This window comes from Gouania willdenowi, chromosome 22, assembly GCF_900634775.1.
Source record: "Gouania willdenowi chromosome 22, fGouWil2.1, whole genome shotgun sequence".
Lineage (NCBI taxonomy): Eukaryota > Metazoa > Chordata > Actinopteri > Blenniiformes > Gobiesocidae > Gouania > Gouania willdenowi.
Window position 1 is genome coordinate 6,112,471 of NC_041065.1, and position 13,037 is coordinate 6,125,507.

Here is a 13,037-nt window from a genome sequence, read left to right on the forward strand (position 1 = left end):
ACTAGTAAATGACCTTATCTCAGAAAATAACTTTGATTTATTCTGTTTAACTGAAACATGGCTGTATCAAGATGAATATGTTAGTTTAAATGAAGCCACTCCTCCCAGTCATTTAAATACTCATATGCCACGAGACATAGGCCGTGGAGGTGGTGTAGCAGCTATTTATCATTCCTCTCTCCTAATCTATCCTAAACCAAAGGCCAATTACACTTCCTTTGAAAGCCTGGTTCTAAATTTATCTCATATCGAATCAAAAACCTGCCAGCCAGTCTTATTTGCGATAATTTACCGTCCTCCAGGCCCTTATTCTGAATTTCTATCAGAATTCTCTGAGTTTATATCAAACTTAGTCCTCAGTTCTGATAAAATACTGATAGTAGGAGATTTTAATATCCATGTGGACAAAGATAGTGATAGCCTGAGCTCAGCCTTTATGTCCCTAATAGACTCAGTTGGCTTTTCTCAAACTATTAATGAAGCTACTCATCGTTTAAATCATACTCTTGATCTTGTTCTAACATATGGCCTTGATATTAATGAACTAAAAGTCTACCCTGAAAATCCTCTGCTATCAGATCACTTTTTAATATCTTTTAACATTATCCTAGAGGATCTCGCACTGTGCAATAAAATAGTTACAAGTAGAAATCTATCCAACAGTGCTGTGGCTAAATTTAAAGAGGCCATTCCTGCTGCCTTAAACTCAGTGCACCATCCAATAAATAACTATGATATTAATTATAACCCCTCTCAACTGGATCTGCTTGTCGATAGCTCTGCTAGTCTACTAAAATCCACCTTGGACTCAATTGCCCCATTGAGGGAAAAAACTATTCAACGTCAGAGGAAAGCTCCGTGGTTTAGCTCTGAAACTCACACACTCAAACAAACAACCCGTAAATTAGAGAGAATGTGGCGCTCCAATAAAACAGAGGAGTCACGAATACTTTGGCAAGAAAGCCATAGTAAATACATGACAGCCTTACGACATAGTCGATCTACATACTACTCCTCACTAATTGAAGAAAATAAAAATAATCCGAGGTACCTTTTCAGCACTGTAGCCAGGCTAACACAAAGTCAGAGCTCTATTGAGCCCATGATTCCTCTAGCCCTCAGCTGTGAGGACTTTATGACATTTTTTAACGATAAAATTCACAAGATTAGAGATAAAATTAGCCACTCCCTGCCTTCACCTGGGCCTGCTGTACCATTAAATGTAAATAGGCCTAACCTAAACTGTTTCACACATATAGGACTTCAGGAACTTAACTCTATTATTTCATCCTCCAAACCATCGACCTGCCTTTCAGATCCGATCCCAACTAAGCTGTTTAAAGAAGTTATTCCCCTAGTCTGCCATCTTTGTTGGAGACAATAAATATATCCCTATCAATAGGCTACGTGCCACAGTCCTTTAAAGTAGCTGTAATCAAACCCCTTCTCAAAAAACCTACTCTTGATTCCAGCACTTTAGCAAACTACAGGCCTATATCTAATCTTCCTTTTATTTCAAAGATTCTTGAGAAAGTTGTGGCAGCTCAGCTCTGTGAATTTCTTCAAAACAACAGCCTGTTCGAGGACTTCCAGTCAGGCTTTAGAGCTCAACACAGCACAGAGACTGCTTTAGTTAAAGTAACTAATGATCTACTCTGGGCTTCAGATGAAGGACGACTGTCAGTGCTGGTTTTATTAGATCTTAGTGCAGCTTTTGACACTATAGATCACTATATTCTACTAGAGAGATTAGAGAAATTACTTGGAATCACAGGGACTGCCCTAAACTGGTTTAAGTCCTACCTATCTGATAGGTACCAGTTTGTACACGTGAATAATAAGTCTTCTGTGTACACTAAAGTAAGCTACGGGGTTCCTCAGGGCTCTGTGCTAGGTCCAATCCTCTTCTGTATCTATATGATCCCCCTTGGTAATGTTATGAGAAAATACTCTGTTAACTTCCACTGCTATGCTGATGATACCCAACTGTATGTATCAATGAAGCCAGGTGAGACAAATCAGCTATCTAAACTTGAGGCCTGTCTAAAGGACATTAGGGCCTGGATGGACCAAAATTTTCTTCTTCTCAACTCAGACAAGACTGAGGTCATTGTACTGGGCCCGCGACACCTTAGAGAAACCTATGCTAGCCTAACTGCCCTAGATGGCATTACTCTGGCACAAAGCACAACTGTTAGAAACCTTGGGGTTCTATTTGATCAGGACTTATCCTTCAACTCTCACATAAAACAAACTTCAAGAACTGCCTTCTTTCATCTCCGTAACATTGCTAAAATCAGATCTATCCTGTCTCAGGGCGACGCCGAAAAACTAGTCCATGCTTTTGTTACCTCTAGACTGGATTATTGTAATTCTCTTTTAGCAGGCTGCCCGAGCAAGTCGCTTAAGACACTTCAGCTGGTTCAAAATGCTGCAGCACGTGTACTGACTAAAACTAGGAGAAGAGATCACATTACTCCTGTATTAGCCTCTCTGCATTGGCTTCCCATAAAATATAGAATAGAATTCAAGATTCTTCTTCTCACTTATAAAGCCCTAAATGGACAGGCACCAGTCTATCTCAAGGAGCTTGTAGTGCCATACAATCCCCCCAGAACACTACGCTCTCAAAATGCTGGACTACTCGTTGTTCCATTCATCTCTAAAAGTAGTATAGGAGGAAGAGCTTTCAGTTATCAGGCCCCACTTCTCTGGAACCATCTACCAACCACGGTTCGGGGGGCAGACACCCTCTCTACCTTTAAGGTTAGGCTCAAAACATTCCTCTTTGATAAAGCTTTTAGTTAGGAACCAGCTCATAGCTCATAATTAAGATGCAATAGGCATAGACTGCCGGGGGGGGGGGGTCTGGCATGCTCGGTTGGAGAGAGGTTGGAGAGGGCGTTAAGAGAGAGGTCATTTAGGTTAGAGAGGGACCGGAGAGGGTCCCATTCCTCTTTCAAACACTCCCTCTATGTCTGCTTCTTCCCTTGTGTGTTTGCTCCTGTACTCCTTCTGGCTTTTGTCTTGCAGGTCCGTGGGATCCTCAGTGTGGAGTTACAGAGACTCAGTGGCTCTGTCTCCACCCTTTTCTCTGCACACACCCAACACAGCATAACGTGGATGGCTGTTCATCATAGGAATGGGATCCACACAAGGTTCCTGCTGCTTAACAGAAGGTTTTCCTTGCCGCCATGATGAATTCATGTTGGGTGTGGGATACATATGTATGTGTATATACGTATATATGCATATGTGTGTATCCATAAAATGAAGAGTCCGTCCTTAAGACTGCTCTACTGTAAAGTGCCTTGAGATACCATTGGTTATGATTTGGCGCTATACAAATAAAGATTGATTGATTGATTGATTGATTGATTGATATAAAATTGAAGTAGACAAAAGCGTCCCACCTGTGAAACTACCAAAGAGCAGAGTGCCTGTTGCTATGATGGCACCACTCAAGGAAGAGCTAAAGGATTTGGAGAAGAAAATCATCATTGTACCATTTGAGAGCAGTGCAGACTGGATAAGCAGTATGGTGTCGGTGACTAAACCAAATGGAAAACCAAGGATATGCATTCACCCCAAACCACTGAACAAAGCGCTGAAGTGGAATCATTTCCCTCTTCCCATTGATGAAATGTTACCAGAGCTCTCAATAGCCGAGATATTTACTGTTTGTGACGTGAAACATGGATTTTGGCATGTTAAACTGAACGAGGAGTCAAGCTATCGCACCACATTTGCAACCCCGTTTGGGCGGTACCGTTGGCTCAGGATGCCAATGAGTATCAGCCCAGCTCCAGAAGTCTTCCAAAGAAAGCTGATGAAAGCCCTGGAGGGCTTGCCAGGGGTGTATGTTATTGCAGATTATATACTTATAACAGGTGAGGGAGACACACAGGACAAAGCAAATGAGAGTCACAACATAAATCTGAGATGCTTTCTTTTGAGATGCAGACTAAAGGACATTAAGTTGAATGCGGAGAAGTTTGAGTTAAGGAGAGAGTCTGTCCCTTACATTGGACATTTACTGAACTCAGAGGGCCTTCGGATTGACCCCGGAGAAGTTAGGAGCAATCAAAGATTTACCCAGGCCCACAGATGTTAAAGCTGTACAGAGACTGGTAGGGATGTTGAACTACCTGTCAAAGTTTTGTACTCACCTTTCAGATGACTGCAAAGTTTTGAGACAACTTACACACAAGGCCAATAAGTGGGAGTGGACCGAGGTGCAAGAGACAGCCTTTAAGAGACTTAAGGACAAGACAAGTGTCACACCACTACTGAAATACTATGATCAGACTGAGGAGTTAACACTGCAGTGTGATACTTCAGAGACAGGTCTAGGTGCTGCCCTGACTCAGAAAGGTATACCCGTAGCTTTTGCAAGCAGAGCACTGACTCCCACAGAAAGGGGTTACACCCAAATAGAAAAGGAATGTTTAGCCATTGTATTTGGGATGGAAAAGTTCGATCAGTATACTTATGGTAGAAAGGTGACAGTGCAGAGTAACCATAAACCACTTGAGAATATAGTGAGAAAGCCACTACTAAGTGCACCAAAGAGACTACAGAGAATGTTGCTCAGACTGCAGAAATATGACATTGATGTGACTTATCTGCCAGGTAGAGACATGCTATTGGCTGATACACTGAGCAGAGCGTACTTACCTGACAGTAATCAGGGTGACACAGAGTCAGAGCTAGAGATTAACATGTTAACCTACCTGCCTATAGCTGTCGAGAGACTGTCTACTATCTGAGATGCAACAAAAGAAGACTCAAAGTTACAAAGAGTCATAGAGCTGATCGTAAAAGGTTGGCCTAAGCACAAAAAGACGTTACACAGGACACAACACTATTTTGCATTTCAGGACGAGCTGAGCTTCCAGGACGACATTATGTTCAGGGGGAAAGATCAGTTATCCCTGACACGCTCAGAGCCGACCTCACCCACCGTATACACTCATCACACCTATGAGTAGAAGGATGCCTCAGATGGGCACGTGAGTGTGTGTACTGGCAAGGCATGACTGAACAGATAAAGACTTCTATATCCAAATGTGACATCTGCTGACCAGTTCACCCCAGACAACAGAAAGAGACTTTGCAGCCCCATGATGTCTCCTACAGACCCTGGTCCAGAGTAGGAAGTGACCTGTTTTCATGGCATAAAAAGGACTACATGGCAACTGTGGACTATTATTCAAACTTCTGGGAAGTAACTATCTACCAGACACGAAGAGCACCACAGGAATCCACAAGCTGAAGGCACATTTTGCTCGTCAGGGAATACCGGATGTGCTGATTTCTGACAATAGACCGCAGTATTCTTCACAGAACTTTAAGACATTCAGTCAAAAGTGGGAATTTGAGCACCGAACATCTTCACCGGGATACCCACAAAGCAACGAGAAAGCTGAGTCTGCAGTCAAAACAGCAAAACGACTCTTGCAGAAAGCCGCAGCTGCGACACAAGACCCATATTTGGCAATACTGGATCATAGAAATACTCCAAGCCAAGGTCTTGACACTCGTCCGGCCCAGAGACTTTTGAGTAGGAGGACATGGACCTTTCTTCCAACGAAACGGTCTCCGTTGGAGCCTAAAGTGACAAACAACAAACAAGGACTAATCAACAACAAAAGAAGACTGAAGAAATACTACAACCGCACAGCAAGGGACTTGGACTGCCTCAAAACAGGGGACAGCGTGCGAGTCCAACCATTTGATCCTTGCAAAACTGGGAAAACTGCAAAAGTGCTCAGACTTGTGAGTCCAGGATCGCACAAGGTTGAGCTGGAGTCTGGTAGTGTCCTGAGGAGAAACCGTTGCCATCTCAGGCACAACCACAGCCCACCTACTCCGCCCACAAAAAGAGAGACTTTGACCAAGGTGCAGACTGTAATAACTACTGAGAAAGCTGATGCTACCACTGTTACTACTAGGTCTGGTCGTCAGGTTAAAACACCGGCGTATCTGTAAAACCATTGTAAGTGACGATGGATTATTTACTGTTTGGTTATGGACTGCGGTTGCATTCTTTGTTGTATTCTGAAAAAAAAAAGATGCATTTAAGATGTGACCAAACATAGAGCATGCTAGCATAAAGGTATTCTTTGTTGGTTTCAAATAAAAGTGTTGTGAACTGAGGACACACACTATTCCCAGACAGTCTCCCATTTAAGTACTAACCATGTGCGGCTGTTTAGCTTCCGAAATCAGATGAGATCAGGCGTGATCACAGCTGTAAGGCCGTAAGCAAGCACAAGGGACAAAAAAACGTTCTCATACCTGCTCTATTACTGCACTTTTGGTGGATTGAGAGGGACTGTGAATGTAAAATCTGAAAATATATACATAGAGAAGAATAAAACAAGAAGAGGATGAAAAGAAAAAACGTGATAGTGGTAAGTGAGAATGTGTAAGATATGTGTGTTACATTATAAAAACGTTTGTCCCAGTTAGTCCCAGACACTTTGTCCCAAACTCCCAGTCATTCACCCAGCACCAGAAATGTTAACTGCACATTTAAGTCTGTGTAAATTGAATTCAGCCATTTTCTGTTAAACACATTCAAATAGTGTGTTTATATGTATATATTATTCATTCAAATTTGACAGTGTGGTTAACAACAAACTTCTGTGGTATGACAAACTTAGAGCACATATTTAGTCTTACTTTACACCAATTTGAACAGCTTAATGTTAAGAAGTAGTCCAGCTTTGCATACACATCATAAGTTTTGTTGCTAATGGCTGTGTACATACTGTACATTTATAGCCACACTATAAGTTAGTCCTTTGCTGCCAATGATATTTTCTCCCAGAATAAATTATTTTGTTGTCAAATGGTAAAACTGATACATCCATAAATGTTCTGCTATAGCCTAAATGTTACATTAAATAAAATGTTAACATAAAGCATTAAAGTTGTTACTGCAAATGAACGTTCATTAATTATTCCATACCAGTGGCGGATGCTTTAAGACTACAAGGGAACCTCAGCTTCCCCTAAAATCAGTGGTCAAATATGTAGTGTTGTGTGTACATTTCATTGACTAAATATATGACAGAACACATGTATGTTTAGTTCAGAATCAGCTTCTTATAACAGGAAACTGACAGTGACAGCGTGACGTTCTTCATTCTTTACCGCAGCGTCACAGTGTTAATAAACAGTGGTGAAGTTCAGCTTCAATTGACTTCAATGGGAGAGGATTTAGTGGTTGATCCACTGCAGTCAAACTAGACGCTCATTGGATAAATGCTCGGTTATGACGCACTTACTCCCGCCCATCGGACGCCGAGATTCACAGGAGGTCTATGGAGCATTGGGCTGGATCTGTTTGTCCCGGACGCTGGAATAATAGATGATGATTGGATGATCTGTCTCAGGCTAATTCAATTTTGATTGACAGCGAAATGAGCCAATCAGAGAGTATGACGTTGTAAGCACACAGGCGGGTTTTTCAAATATTTCAGTCCGTTGCTCTGTGTTGACACGGAGACTTTGCTGATAATCTACAAATAGTTGTTGTTTTTTTACGTAAATGTGCACAAATTTATTTATTTATTATAAATAAAGGGACCTTTATTTAGGAGAAGATTTTTGGAAAAAGAAAAAAAAAAAGTAATTTTAATTCTTGATTTCTAATAATTGCAGAGAATCTCTGTGATGTTAATCCCGTGCGAATCGTCCATGTCAGTCATTTGTAAAGAAAAAATTTCCCCGTAAATGACCTACTGTACGTATTTTGCTGAACTTCGAGGTCCTGTGACGATACTGATCCAATGCGAATAGGCATCTGATTTGGACAGAAATGGGCGGCATCTGATGCATGTTTACCCGTGGTTTTGTTTCCGGTGTCTGAGTTTACCTAGTATTGGAATCGATTATGAGCATGTATGCGCATGCACACACAACCATAACCCTATCCAATAAACATTCAAAACAAAACTTTATTATATTTTTTAGCAAAAAAATTGTTTTCCGGTTGTGCGCATGCTCATCGATCTCAGTACGAGGTAAACTCAGACCGTGACACGGTGTTTGTAGCCTTCTATTTAATACAGCTAGCGCTAGCAGTAACACCGATCTGTGGTCAAAAGCCTGCAAAGTCGTTTTAACATCAACTCATACTGTTTCACGTTTTCAGATGTTCGTAAATTTCAGCAAAATCTCAGTGTGTGAATGCGCCACATGAAAAGCAGACGTTGGGGGCTCATTTATTTATTACATGGGATCCCTAGGTAAAACTAATCCTGTGCAAATAGTGCTTATGAAACCAACATCCATTTTGAACTTTAAAAAAAAAAAAAAAAACATTTGCAGATGTATATTTTTGGAAAAGTTTTTTTTTGTATTCATCTGTTGCTTTGTGTATGTAAATATTTTACCAAAATGTAGTTGGAATTGGTGAGATGAATTTATAAGACCCTGTGGTCTTCTTAACCTCTACCAGCACAGTGGTGTTATAAATGTTCGATTTTTTTTTTAATATTTTGTATGTGCAAACAAATTAACACTCTGGGTATGAGCTTTTCAATTCAAATATGAAATATAAAATTATACATAAAAACTTTCTTTCCTCCTATTATAACTTATAGATGTCACTGTATGTGTAGCTAGGCTTCAGTGTTCGAGAACGGTTTCATTTTGTGTGTGTGTGTGTGTGCGCGCGGAGCCCAGTTTGGTGCGCGCGCGCGCGGGGTCCAGTTTGGTGCGCGCGTGTGTGTGTGTGTGGTCCAGTTTGGTGCGCGCGTGGGGTCCAGTTTGGTGCGCGTGTGTGTGTGGTCCAGTTTGGTGCGCTCGCGTTGTCCAGTTTGGTGCGCGCGGGGTCCAGTTTGGTGCGCGCACGTGAGGTCCAGTTTGGTGCGCGCGTGGGGTCTAGTTTGGTGCGCGTGTGTGTGTGGGTGTGTGGTCCAGTTTGGTGCGCGCGCGTGGGGGTGTGTGGTCCAGTTTGGTGCGCGTGTGTGTGGTCCAGTTTGGTGCGTGCGCGTGTGTGTGGGTGTGTGGTCTAGTTTGGTGCGCGCGGTCCAGTTTGGTGCGCGCGTGCGTAAGGTCCAGTTTGGTGCGCGCGAGGGGGCCAGTTTGGTGCGCGCGTGTGTGGTCGAGTTTGGTGCACGCGCGCGGTCCAGTTTGGTGCGCGCGTGGGGTCTAGTTTGGTGCGCGTGTGTGGTCCAGTTTGGTGCGCGCGCGTGGGGTCCAGTTTGGTGCGCGCGTGGGGGTGTGTGGTCCAGTTTGGTGCACGTGTGTGTGGTTGTGTGGTCCAGTTTGGTGCGTGCGCGTGTGTGTGGGTGTGTGGTCTAGTTTGGTGCGCGCGCGCGGTCCAGTGTGGTGCGCGAGCGGTCCAATTAGTCCCGCCCATCAGACGCCGGGATTCACAGGAGGTCTATGGAGCAGTGGGCTGGATCTGTCTGTTCCGGACGCTGGAATAATGGATGATGATTGGATGATCTGTCTCAGGCTAATTCAATTTTGATTGACAGCGAAATGAGTGTGTGTGATAATCTACAAATAGTTGTTGTTTTTTTACGTAAATGTGCACAAATTTATTTATTTATTATAAATAAAGGTCCCTATTTTTGTTTTGTTTTTTTTGTTCCACCATGGAAAATATGAATGTCAATGTTGTCGACCGGATTTTGGCCAAGCCATTTGATAATCTTCCTTATGAAGAGAAACTTTGTATTAAACAGCAGGGCAGAGCAACTCCTCACATTGATTTGGTGCAAAAGGTGGGGAAAAGTAACAGGTCTTTTCAGTTGTTCTGAAGTAGGCAGAAAATGAGCTTCCCCTGCATGAAAGACCAGCAGCCGCCACTGTTCCATACATATCTTCTTATACTACTTTCTTTCTAGCAATATCAACCTCAGATCATGAGTGGGGTCTTGAAGAAGAAGAGTAGGACATGATGGCACCTTCATGGAGCAGCAGCATGGCAGCACAGCATTCCATCACCACCTCCTCACCACCCCCATTGACACCACATCACCAGAACAGAAAGTACTCAAATAGAAAAGAATCACTCCAAATAACAGACATGGACTTCCCCAAAGTTTAGAAAACTCACCTCAGAGATTCACCAAAGAAAATTAAAAAATGACAATGAGAAATGTTTAGAAAATCCAATGAAAAATGGTTAGTGTACTCTTACTTTCCACTTCAATTCCTTGTTTTTTTTTGTTGTTTTTTTGCTTGGTTGCATTTTTATCATACTTAAAATTTTGCACATTTTAGCTGTGTTGGTTTTTCTGGCATTTACAGTATAAATTGTGTGTAAAGTTTGCATTTAGTTTAGATAGCTATGTTATTTATTTTATGTGTTAATTATTTAATTTAGTTAATTATTTCTTTACTGATCCTTCATCCTGGACTTCATTCATCATCATTCTGGGGCCGGGAGGCCCCATAGTCCTTCTTGCCTAGAGCCCCCAGGGGGTCTAGAAAACCCCTGTTCCCATTCAAGTACTAAACATGCCCAGCTCTGTTTCGCTTTCAAGATCAGACAAGATCAGGTACGATCAGAGCGGTATGGCCGTTAGCGAGTGTAATGAACAAGAAAAGCCTTCTCATACCTGCTATATTACTGCACTTTTGGTGGATTGAGGGGGGGCTGTGAATGTATAATCTGAAAAGGGGGGCTGTAGTCCAGCTTTCCAAGACTCTGATGGACTAGTAGAACGGAGATGTGTGGTGACCTGACAGCACCCAACCCATACTCCACTCAAGTGAGGCTTGTCTGCGACAGTAGTCTGGAATTCAGGGGTGCTGAATTCCATCCTGCTGAAGGGCCCAGACATCTTGAACACCATCCGGGCAGTGTCCGTGAGGGAAAGCACACGGCGATTAGAGACGTGTCCAAGATGTACAACTCCGTGCGGTTGGAGGATCAGTAGGTGTACGTACACCGCTTTCTATGGAGGGACTCACCAGCAGACAACATCAAGGACTACGCTGTGGTGCGGGTGAATATGGGCGATAAGCCGGCTGGTTGCATTGCTCAGGTGGCCATACTGGAAACTGCCAACCTGCCACAATTCGCTAGGAGAGACATGTTATCTTGGACAATGCTTACGCGGATGACATACTGGTGTCCCACAATGACCCCCAAAGAATGTGTGAGATCCTTGTGGGGATTGAGGCCATCCTTGCAACTGGAGGTTTTTGCCTTAAACCATGGGTGCGGTCTGGACAAAGTGGGAGGCAAGGCGGTGTTCCCACCAAGACTCGTATTGCCCAACCAGTTGAGGGATGAGGACAATAAAGCTCTTGGGATGGGTTACCACGTAGGGGAAGACAAGCTCTTCCGTATGGTTGCCGTTAATTTCTTCACAAGGAAAAAAAAGGTGTGCACCGAGCTCGATCTTACCATGAAGGACATAGAGGAGAAGACGCCAGTTCCTCTTACCCATCGTATGCTATTGATCCAGGTAGCCGGATTTCATAATCCACTTGGTCTGGTGACGCCCTTGAAACAGAAGGGCGTCATTCTAGTCAGGAGGGCCTTTCAGGAGGCTGGGTCATTGACCAAGGACACATGGGACAAACCATTGTCTAATGAGCTATGCAGGAAGTCAATCAAGCTTTTCAAAGAGTATGCCCGGTTAAGTACCATCACTTACCCGAGGAGTATTACACCTTCCGGCTGGGTGGGTAAACCCTGGGGGTTCTCGTTTTCCGACGGGAGCAGTGACTGTTATGGCGCAGTCCTCTACCTGCGTTGGGAGACATCAGAGGTTGTCATGATCCGGCTCGTGGAATCAAAGGCTAAACTGACTCCACTCGACCAGAAGGGCAACGCCATCAAAGCGGAGATCTGCAGAGCTGTCTTTGCCGCCCGCCTGAAGAGATGTACTGAAACATGGGCGGTTGGAAGTGGACAGGTGGTACCACTTTGTTAACATACAGAATGTGTTGGGCACCATCAAGCAGGAGAGCTATGGGTTCCAGACCTTCTTCGCCAATTGTGTGGGTGAGATACAGAAGTCCGGGCCTTTGACCGACTAGTGGTGGATACCGGGGCAGTGCAGCGTGGCTGATCTGGTCACAAGAGGGTGTTCCCCTGAACAGTTTGACAGTGATTCCCTATGGCAGCGAGGTCCCGAGTTTCTTACTAGGCTGGTAAAGGAGTGCCCTATGAAGTCTGCTGCAGAGGTGGCCTCCAGTACCAGGGAGGTTGTGAGTAAGCTCCAAAGAAAAGCTTTCTCCGCCGTCTTGAAGAGGGTCCAAGCAAAATGGTTGTCTACTCCAGACAGTTCTAGCGGTAATGCTACAGGGTTGGCGTCGGCATCTAACATCCACAGTACGAAGAGATTTTGGGGTTCGGCACTTATAAGTCAGATGGCCATTTCAAGGTTTGATACACTAGCCAAACTCTGTGGGGCTGTGGGATATGTTCGCAGAGCCGTGCTCTTCTGGTTGCTCAGCAGGAGTTGAATTGATAAGCGAGGACAGTGGGAGGCAGTGCTCACAGTCCAGAAGCATGCAGAAGCATTCCAGGGCTTATGCCTTGCTGCCCAGACAGGCATGACCGTCCCCACAACGACCGTCAACCGCCTGATTTTGAACAAGGACAATGAGACAGTCCTCTTGTTGTGCTATGGCTGAGTCCAGTCTGTTAGTGAGGAGAGACCTGGGGTTCCGCTGATCCCCTACAAAGTGTCGATCAGTACCCTCCTTGCCGAAGACGCCCACCGTGCTAACCATGAAGGTGTTGCCGGCACCCTCCTTCGAATAAGAAAAAGGGCCTGGGTCGTGCAAGGTCCTAGGGTTTCACGCAAAGTCATTGACTTGTGTGCACATTGCCGGAAGTGCAGAGCTAATCTATGCACTCAAGTAATGGGCGATCTTCCCACTTTAAGCACAAAACCAGCATCCTCTTTTGAGTACACAACGTTGGATTTGTTCGGTCCATACACAGTCAAAAATTCAGTGAGGTGGTGAACAAAAAAAAAGGTCTCGGGTAGGGATGTAACGATTAATCGTAAGGCAGTTAAAAATCAATTCATAGGTATCACGGTTGATAT